The sequence below is a fragment of the Gekko japonicus genome, unplaced genomic scaffold (genome assembly GCF_001447785.1).
Source record: "Gekko japonicus isolate JY-2015 unplaced genomic scaffold, Gekko_japonicus_V1.1 scaffold21, whole genome shotgun sequence".
Taxonomy (NCBI): domain Eukaryota; kingdom Metazoa; phylum Chordata; class Lepidosauria; order Squamata; family Gekkonidae; genus Gekko; species Gekko japonicus.
This window is the reverse complement of record NW_015173122.1, coordinates 2,379,713-2,385,712: the sequence shown is the minus strand read 5'-3', so window position 1 is coordinate 2,385,712 and position 6,000 is coordinate 2,379,713. Positions and strand designations below refer to the sequence as shown.

At 47.4% G+C, this 6,000-nt stretch overlaps 1 protein-coding gene across 1 annotated transcript in view; it reads left to right on the top strand.

Annotated features, from left to right (window-relative positions):
* PHF12 (PHD finger protein 12) overlaps nt 1-6,000 on the top strand; it is a 32,864-nt gene that overhangs the window by 1,231 nt on the left and 25,633 nt on the right. The window lies entirely within an intron of this gene.

The following is a 6,000-nucleotide window of genomic DNA, read 5'->3' as shown; positions in this document are numbered from 1 at the left end:
CGGGCTCCGCCGGCGCCTCGGCCCCGCCGCCCCCGCGCCCTTTCCGGACGTGGCAGCGAGCGACGGCCGCTGCCTTCGCAGGAGACGCCCCTGGGGCACGCCGCGGAAGACGACCCGGGGGGAAGCGGGAGGGAGGGGGGGGGTTAGTGGAAGGGAGACGGTCTCGCCTCTCGCTGGCAGCGCTCACCTCCTCCCGAGTAAACGCGCGCGGGATCGGGCCCTCCTCCCTTCCGGATGCTTGTGTTTTGCTTCCCGGGGGTATTTCGGATCCTCTTCCAGCCGGATCGCTGCCGTGCCCCATGAGAAGGTGTTCCTGTTAGCAGCCCATTGTTCCGCTTATGGGCATTCCTTCTTGCAGCTCCCGCAGCTGGCCGCCTGCTTGGGCCTCCTTTTTTGCTTCTCCGCCTGCTAAGAAAAGGGATTGTGGTTTCTTTCGTTAGTTAGAGGATTAATTTGGAGCAAGATTGTTCAGAAGTGTAGGCATGGGGGGGCGGGGATGTGCCATGGTCTAGTAGCACACAGTGTTGGCTTCAAAAAGGGAAGTGGGTGGCTGTAAAAGGGAGCTGCTCTAATTGGTGAGATGCTGCCATCATCACACCTGGCTCTGAAATCTTGCTTGTGGGCAAAGCCTTGAAGACCCTGAAGAGTGGGGGAGGGGGGAATCCTGGATCCCGGTTGCCTCTTGCTGTGTGTAAACTGATTTCATAGAGCTGCATTGGAGCTTTGTTTGTGTGGCGAGACTGGTTGGGGAGAGGCGGCAGCATGCAGGCCTCGGGGTTCTAGTTTTAGAGTTGTGCCTGTGTCCAGCTGGGAAGTTGCTGGAGGGTGTGATTTGGCTCTCCTGTTTCCTGGGTCTTTGTTGCTTGGTATCAGAGCAGGTGAGGCTGTGGAGATGTGGCAGTCGGGATTCTTCTTTATAGTCTGAGGCAGTATCTGGCAGTTTAGTGGCTGAAGTGTGTGTTGTTTTTTTCTTGAGTCCTTGTGGGAGAATGCTTGCTTGGTTTTCTCCAGGAAATGCAGAGCCAGTGGTATCCTTCCCTGAGGTGCAACTTGAGACTTGGTTGGTACCTCTCTTGCAACTGCCTGCAAATCAGCCATTTTGCCTCCCAGCAGGCATTATGGTCAGCTTGCTGCATATGAACAAGGCCTCCGGTACAGATGGACATACTGTGGCAGAGTTGAAAGTGACTGCTTCACAAACAGACAAAATTAAAAGGGGATATACGATATAAATGTACTGAATTAAAACTCATCAAGAAATTAAACATCTGTCATCCTGACTTAAACAGACCCAAGACTTCTTATTCTAATTTCTAATAAGTCAACAGGATTCACTTTTTAGAAATTTTAATTGGCCTTTCTTAATATGTTGTATCATGACATGACCCTTCACTGATGTCTGTTAATTCGCCTTTGCTTCAGACTGATTCTTCCTCATTCAATTGTTTATCTTACTTAATTACACTTAGGGCCCCGGTCACATGGGCAGGGAAATGCGAGGGGGGAGGGAAAGCGTGGCTGTTTGCCCCAGAGCAAAATAATGCGTGGCTGCGCAATCAGATATCCCGTAGAGGTCCAATTGAGGTCCCATTAGGGTTAGGGAGGAGGTGCCGATCACAGGACAATCCTAAGGCTCCATGGGTTTAACCCCTTCCAGGGCTGCAGAGGAATGCAAACTGTGTCCTCCGTCTGGTCCCCTCCAGGAGGAGCTTCAGCCAGGCCGCCCTCCCCCCCCCCTGCACCTCCCCCTCTGCCGACCGGTGCAGAGAGTTCCTCTCGAGCAGGCCGAACCAGGAGTGGGGGGGTACGGAAAAGAGGAGGGGGCTGTGTTGTTTGTTTTTAAACGAAGTGTGCGCATGCGCCGTTGGGTGCTTGTGCACATCCCATGGAGACTTGGGGGGAAAAAACCTTTTAGCTACTGGACATGGGCGGGCGCCAGATGCCGCGACCTACCACCGGAAACGCGATCAGGCGCCCGCCCTTGTCCCGTGGTTTCCGGAAACTAGTACCTCGGAGGTACTACACTTTTTTACCCCGCATCTTTGGCGGGAAGCCTCGGGTTCGCCATGGGAGCTCTACACTTCCCAGATGTGGCGCTGTGATTGCGCCCGGAAAATCCGCCTATCTTTCATCTCTGTAGCGTGGCTAATGCTCCGTGTGACCACAGCCTTCGTTTATCTGCACCTCATGAGAAACAGGCCAGAAGCTCTGACCTCTCTCATCACCCATTTTTTCTAACAACCTCATCCATTCCAGTCCCTTATGCAGAGAATCGCACCTGACCGATTTATGATGGGATTCACATTAAGTCGCTCTCTGTCCCCAGCTTCTCGCTCCCCCCCCCCTTCTGTAGTTTTCCTCACAGAAACATGGGAAATGGTTTCCTCTTCATAGCATCTGAAGAAGTGAGCTCTGACTCACTCATGTTCATGCTTGAATGAATGATAGCCTCTAAGATGCCACTGGATTGCTCTTTTGTTTTGCAACAATATACTAACATAGCCACTACTATGGAATTATCCAGTAAATATGGTTTTGTTCAGCCCTCTCATCTGTTCACTTCCCTGATTTTTAGACACTCCTAAGTTTCTTTGTTGTTTGTTTAAGTGTGGTCCTGCTTTGGGTGGGGTCAGTTTCCTGTGTTTATAATTATTACATCTCTCCTACCGTAGATGCAGATGAAATTTATTCACTGTTTTCTGTGCTTTCCCTCATTGCTTAAATAAAGCAAGCAAATTAAAACTGCCCAGAGACCTGACATAAAAGATTATTAGCACAATTAGACACCATTAAAAGCAAGTAAGCATAAAGTCTGCTTAAACGTAACAGCCACATACTGCTGCCTCAACTGGATGAGAGAAGAGACATCCCTGACTTCAACTGGTAGCCCCTTCCATAAGGTTGGGGCTGCCATAGAAAACCCTTTTGCCCCAGAATTGAGGATCGTAAGGAGGGAGGAAAGAGCTGTCCTTGTCTTGAGGATCTTATGGTCCGCCCATGCTCCCATGGGGGAGAGGCAGTCTTTCATGTGTGTGGGAGCCAGCCTGTAAAGGGCTTTAAAGGTCAAAGCCGGCACTTTGCATTAGATCTGGAGGCAACCAGGGAGGTAGTGCATACTACCATCTTGTGGGTGGTCTAGCTAATGCCTGTTAATAAACAGGCTGCTACATTCTGGACCAGTTTGCAGCTTCCAAGTCTTCTTCAGGGACAGCCTCACATAGAGCACTTTACAGTATTCTGGTCTCGAGGTTCTAGTAACATGGGCCAGGATTGCCAGATAAGTTGTGTACAAAAATGGGTGAATTGTCCTGTCCAGATGTAAGTGAAAGAAGGCATTTCTAGCTACAAAGTTGACCTGCTTGTCTGTTGATAAAAGTTGTCTCAAGGAGTACCCCTAAGCTCTTTAATGAATCCACCAGCTTCTGTGACACCCCATCTAATGCAGGCAACAGAAGCCCTTCTTTTTCCAAGCAACATCACGTCAGTTTTCCCTGGATTTATCTTCCTCTTGTTTTTGCCATTTGATCATGGCCTCAGGACAATGGCCAAGAACCAAGACCGCGATATCTGGAGGCTTACGCAAAAATACATATCCCTTGGTGTTATCAGCCCATTGTCCATAGCTCTGGCATTGGGTGTCATCAATGTCTCCTAATGATCTTACATAAATATTAAACAGCTCAGGAGAGCATACATATCCCTGGTTGCCAGGTAATAGACTCTGCATCTCATTTCACCAATTCTGCATTCTATAATTTTGTTGCTTTGTTTTGTTTTGTTTTCAAGCGAGACCATTTACCTGACCAGTCTTTGGAGAGAGGTGAGGTAAAAGTACCATGAAGCACTGGGCATACTTTAAATGTAGTGGTTAATGCCTACTGTCGCTTTAGGCATTCACTTGTGGGAGCTGGGTACAGAATCCAGTGGGATTTAAGATCCTAACTCTGAGGAGAGATTCAGGAATGCACATGGGAAAGCAAACCTCTTTGGGGCCTGAGAGCCTACTAAGAGCCTTGAGGCTCCTGATGGTCAAAAATGCACAAATTTGGGCTGGCCTTGGTAGCCAGATGACAAGACTCTGCAGATGTCTCTGCAAAGAACCTAACTCTGTACAGCACATCCTCCTAAACTGCCCGCTGTACACTCAGCTACGTTTACACCTGATTAGTCCTCTCCTTAAACTCTCTAAGGTTACAACTGATAGAGGTATTGAATTCTTGCTAAGCGGACAAAACCCCCAAAGTTACTGAGCAGGTGGCAGAGTTCCTGGCAAATATACTCAGGGACCGAGAAAAAGAGGGAAGAGGAAAGGAGGCGGAGAGATAAGGAGAGAGAGAGACAAGTGAGAGAGAGAAGGTGTATCTATGATTCCGTTTCAGATAAGTTTCTTACTGTAACTGTTTTAATTACTTGGGATTACTGTTCCAAACTTTTATCACTTTGTCCTATTATTATTGTTATATACAATGATACAAATTGCTATACTTTGATGGTTTCTGTTTGTTGGCATATGGGCTGACTCGTACTGTTATTTTTTCTTTAAAGCTATTGTTATGCCAATAAAGGTTATTGGAATTGGTAGCCGGATGAAACATGTAATAGTCATAAGCCTGCTTTGGTGAAGGGAGGGGCATGTCCCTGTTGCTATATTGAACTTTGGAGTCATTCAGAGTGTCTCTGGAATAACACACAAGATTAGCAATGTTCTTCACCCTATTCATGTCCCGCTCTAAGTTTGGGAGGTGGGCTGGAGCTTGCCCATTTCATGCCCTGAGTACTCAGTGGTGCACTTCTCCTGAGCATGGAAGTGGGGAGGGCTGTTGGAGTGGTTCTCCCTACAGCAGTGTTGTGATTCCAAAGTGTTCCAAGCTCAGGTGCCGCATCACTGTAGCCAGAGAAGGGAAGGTAAGCCACTTAATTGACCCCTGTGGAGATGCGGGGAGATGTTCACAAGGAAAATGGGTGCATCTTTTTTGGGGAGGGCTACATCTTCAAACCTGCCCTATCTATTTGTGATTTCTTTGAAACAAAGTGGTGATTCTGTGCTTTAATTGTTCGATATTATCCTACCAAACAGAGAGGCTTTGTCATTTTTCAGCTGTCCCTTCTCTTGTGATTTATGGAGCTGGGTTGGGCCACCTGGTCCTTCCTGGGTGAATCAGTTTTGTACCAGAAAGGTTACAGTTGTGCAGGAACTCCATTGAAAGCTGTGTCTCTTGCTCTGTCTGTTTCCTCTGCTGCTTGTTTAAAATGTCATCACAACATATCCAATTGCAAAGAATTGGTTCTGTAATATCACTCATAATATTTTCGCTTGTCTTCCATCTTGGCAACAAGTCTGTGACGTAGGTCAGGCTGAAAAAGTCTAGTTTGTTCTGTGGCTCTCAGGAATTTGAATCAGCTGAGGTTGTCCGATGCTCAAGTTTGTGTACTTGGAACACCTTGCCCCCTGTTTAAATTGAAGTTTGGTATATGCGTCTGTGCCAGAAGGCTTACCATAGCAGTGATTCCATGAATTTGAGTGGCAGATCAAAGCAATTTAGCTTGCAGCTGCATCTGGGAGTGAGAAATTATTTTTTAATAATTAAAAAAAAACCCCTAGAAGGTGTTTCCTTGTTGCTTCCTTTTGTATCTCTTTACCTGCAAGAACTGGTTGGAGCAATGTCTTTTCTCCCCCTTTAATAGCAAGGATATGTGTGCACACACCCCACCCCCAACTAAAACCTCTCTCTTTGGTGTTCTCCAGATGCATTTATAATCCTGCAAGTGAGCTCAATCCCTTAAAATCTGAGTTGCCTCACACACTGGGTTTCACAGAGGAATTGAAAGAATGTTGGGGGAAGGCACCCACTGTGTAAAACAGGTATCTAACAAGAAGAAAAGTCAGTTGCAGAATGCAGAGCAGGTGAATTGGCTTTTCTACGGTGTAAAAAAGGGCCTCCTTTGAACTCAGAACTATGGTATTCATCAGGTCAGATCCCATTTACAACTTCCTGTTTG